Raw genomic sequence first — 4,711 nt, forward strand, 5'->3', positions numbered from 1 at the left:
TGACTGTAGCCAATCTTTGAAACTGGTCTTGATTTGAAAATATTATCCTCCATTCAAGTTTCTCTTATTAGTTACTAATTGATTAATTGACAAATGCTTCTCTGCCCCATCCACATCTCCCATTTAAATCAGCTTATGAGGGAGGGAACAGACAGGGGGTACAAACGTAGACATTTATTATTTTTTCCAAGTATAATTTTTGTGCAAGTATTAAAAAAAAGGGCAAATCCAACACAGCAAACACTTTTATCCTGTGCTGGGAATGGACTAGGTGGAACCAATAAGAATGTTCTGGAGCATGCACTGCTTGCTGCCCTCAACAGACCGGGGTGGTCCAACTTTACTAAAAGCAAATGGAAAAAAAAAAAAAGAGGGTGCACCGACCTAGTGCATTATCGTGTAAAATATTTATTGAAAGAACAAAGTAAGTATCATACTCATAATGGACATAAAAACACAGGCATATCACACCGAACAAAATGTTTGATCCAAACAGCATTTGAGTCCATACGATGGAACCCTGGATGGCCAACTGGCTAATGCGTTTTGAGGACACAACCTCTTCCTCAGAGCCTCCGAGGAAGAGGTTGTGTCCTCGAAATGCGTTAGCCAGTTGGTCATCCAGGGTTCCATCATATGGACTCAAATGCTGTTTGGATCAAACATCTTGTTTGGTGTGATATGCCTGTGTTTTTATGTCCATTGTGAGTATGATACTTACTTTGTTCTTTCAATAAATATTTTAAACAATAATGCACTAGGTCAGTGCGCCCTCTTTTTTGTTTTTCCATTTGCATTTAGTGGAAAAAAAAGGGTCCCTGGGCAGTTTAAGTCATAATGTGCTAGTATACATTGCATACTAGCACATTATGACAGACTTATCTGGAAACAAAGCCCTCCAGCGGCACGCTGTAGGCACTTCCATCTTCACCCAGTCTTCCTTCCTTCCTTCCGTATGAGTGGTCGAGCCGCGATGACGTCACTTCTGTGCCACGGCACAGAGTTCTGAATGGATGGCACAATCCATTCAGAGCTCAGTGCGCATGCGCCGGTGACCTCACCGGCTGCTGCTAAAGTAAATACAGTGCACGTTTAGGAAATATTTACTGTACCTAATGGTAAGCCTTATTAAAGGCTTACCTATAGATAAAAATCAATGACATGAGATTATTACCACTTTAAGCAGCTTAACACAGCAGTTAAACTAAAGCAGAAAAAATAAAAAACTATAAAATATATATAACTATAACTGATTCCTGCTCTCTCCACCCTGTAATATGCTCCTTCTCCCCTTCCTTCTCACATTTGTATCCACTACCTTCAAATTATTTTCCCCCTCTTCTCCACCTCATCTTTTTTGTCACCCCCATTCCTACCCTCTACCTATTTCTACACTCATCACCTTCTACAAATACAGAACCCTAATGCTGACATAAACCCCAGAGCAGTTTATGCATTCCTCCTTTGCATTCCTTGCAACCTTCCTAACACCCTCTTTCTATTCTCTGATCAGAACCTTATCAGTTTAACCTTGTCTCTGTCTTCAACTGCCAATCTTGCTAAGCAACAAATGATTACCCAGAGAAATCTTTGCCACTTCAATCCTTCTTTGGAGCTGGGAATATTATATGGATCTTTTGTTATGAATACGTAATACAAAAAGATATAAAATGTCAAAATCTTGAATTTTAACATCATATAAAAATGTATAATATACAATCATTGATTACAAACCCTCCAAACATGGAGTCAGTAAGTAAATATCTCTTAATATGCCTTCAAGAAAATACAAGTATCTGAAGTCCAAACAAAGGGGAAAAAGGAAATCCAATTCTTTCCAGAGTTCCATCTTTAAACATATATAACAAATATCCCCAATGTTAGTTGCAGAAAACTAGAGAAACTAAATAATGTCAATGAAACAAACATTCTCTAGTTTTCCTCCACTTTATTTGTGGTCCAAACTTTGCCTCTCTTGTTAACCTGTGTCTCCTGGAGCTGCATCTCATTCTCTTAGCCTCAGTTCACACTGTGAAACGAATATGAATTGCACAGGAACCGCACCACATTCCTGTGCAATTCATATGCAATTCAGTGTGATGCAATTTGAGCCCATTAATTTTGAATGGGCTCAAATCGCACTGCATCTCACCAAAGTCATGCATGCCCCAATTTTGGAACCACTATAAAGAAGAGAAATGTGAGTTGGGACTTTAAATATACCGCCAAAGGTATGATGCAGATAAAACATAGAAATATAAAATGTTACTTTATTTATTATATATCACAGGAATCCATTTAAATTATTTTTTAAAATGTGTAAACATCTTAGCCATTCAATATAGCCATGCACAAATTCTTGAGACTGAATTTGTAAATGGCCAACGCGTTTCGTGGGAAAACCCGCTCTCAATATAGAGTTGATGAAACAACATATGCACATATGATCAGAAAAAATATAACACCTTTTCCTTCATTGAAATATCTGACTTAGATTTTACATAGTACAAAAAGTATTATTATATCAATGCCAATCTATAACTAAGAAACACCAACTCTGGATCATAAGAGAAGACAGAGGAAGTAAAGGAGAAAAAAATCTATATACACGTATAAATTAATTTACTATTAATAATAATAATTATATTTATCATCTTGTATCCACACTTGCCTAAAGTAGGATACAAGGATCACGAAGATCGCTGGGTGCACGCTCCCGGGGGCAAGCGGGAGGGCGCTTTCTGGGAGGATGTCATATGTCACCCTCCCAGAACTGGACAATCGGCTATTGCGTGGTTTGCAAGTGATTAATAATTCACTTTTATGAGCTACACAGGCCGGCTGACTCTATTGTAAGGCAGTCATTATAGTAATCAAACTTCTCTGTCTGTGGGGATGAGGCTTGGGGATGACTAGAGGCAAACCCTCGGCCTCTGGCAGACGATCTGAAACTACACATACTGCTAAGGCCAATAAGCCTGCATGATCAAAAGGGGTAACAACTATGGCCGCACCTTCCTCTCAGGTGCCCAATTCACCTGCCACACCTGCAGACTTCAACTCTCTCATGACAGCTATAACATGCATGTGAGCTCTAAAGACTTGCTCTATGTACTCGCTCTATGGACCTCCCTTTGGCTTGTTGTCAACTTCTGTTCAGGGAAATGTGACTCTCCCAGTTTTGAGGGGGGGGGGTTTGGTTATGTTTTATGGGAGTTTGTAGTTTTTTTTCTTAAACTGAAAGGAACATTTACTATTTTAAGTGGTCCATTTCCTGCAATGTATCAAGCTATTTCTATGTTTTTTATGCTACATGACCTGCATTTCTGTACTTTCTTCACGGGATTCAGCCTGAGGGACTGTATACTCATTTTAGAACACCCATGTAATGGTGTCCCCTGATTTAAAATGTTTTTCATGGAATGAACGGGGCCTCAACTTCCCTGTGAAGCGTTCCTTGGTCTTCCAATTTCTCAAATCCTATAGTCCCCACATATGCATCTTACAGGAAACCCATTGTCAGCAAATGGACTCGCCAATAGTGGTGGGACTCACCTGCCTTGTGGGTTGCAGTACCAGGGCTGGCCAGCGGGTGCTCTCAGCAACCAGAGGCTCATTCCTGCAATCAGCCAAAACACCTGAGGCTGATTGCAGGAGGTGCATATAAGGAATGACCAGGCCTGTGATCTGGGCCTTGGTGTATGTTTCCCATGAGCCCCTGTACCTGGTATCCTGTATTCCTGCCTAGTTGCTGACCCTGCTTTGATCCTGACCTCTGCTGACCATCTCCTGTTGAACCCCTGGCTTGCCTGACCATCCTTCTGCCTGATCCTCGGTACCGCGCTGCTTGATACCTGCTGAACCTGGCTTGTGACCCGACCATTCTCTGCTTGCTGCTCCTATACCACGCTGCCCGCACAATACCGACCCGGCCTGTCTGACTACGCTTACTTCACCCGACGATCTATCCATCCCGCACGGATCACCTTTGGTAAGTCTGCCTGCCTCTTCCCATCAGACTCCGTTCCTGCACTCCCCTGCCAGTACTCTCTACCACAGCCGGACGCACTCAGGGGTCGTGACCTGGTTCCAGTCTGCACCAAGTCCATCCCCACCATCAGGGGCCCTGGTGAATAGCAGGCTGGGACTTAGACCCCGCGCCCTGAGGAAATCTGTGCTGTGGGCTGCTAGAGACACTGCCAGGTGGCACCTGACAGTACCTTATGGCCTGCCTGACCATTCCACCTCTCCAGCCTGACTACGCCTGTGTTCTTGAAGCCTGCTACTTCCCTGTGTCAGTCCACACATTTCTGGTCATACCCAGATCCCTAACACCCATTTGATGGGCTGTAAAGTAGTTTGCTTAAAGAGAGCTTGGGTTGGACACTACTACAACACTACCTATTCTTCATACGCCTAAGGGGTTAGTGTCCTTATTCATAAATCACTGCAATTTACTCTCCTCCATCTCAGGCTGTCTCCCGAGGGTAAATATGTTCTGGTGCATGCAGTGATTCATTGTTTTGAACTGGTGAGAGTTGGCCTCTATCTTCCTCCTCCTGCCTCCGTGCGTTCGTTGGCTGCTCTGGTCCCTCTCTTGGCTTTGTACTCCACGTCCAATATTCTCCTTACGAGCTACTTCAATCTTACTCTCAATCCTACTGTGGATAAATTATATCCTGAAGCCTGCAGAGACGGACCTGGCCAAATG

The sequence above is a fragment of the Staurois parvus genome, unplaced genomic scaffold (genome assembly GCF_062004578.1).
Source record: "Staurois parvus isolate SC_StPar_1 unplaced genomic scaffold, SC_StPar_1.0 ptg000145l, whole genome shotgun sequence".
In the NCBI taxonomy this organism is placed as follows: Eukaryota; Metazoa; Chordata; class Amphibia; order Anura; family Ranidae; genus Staurois; species Staurois parvus.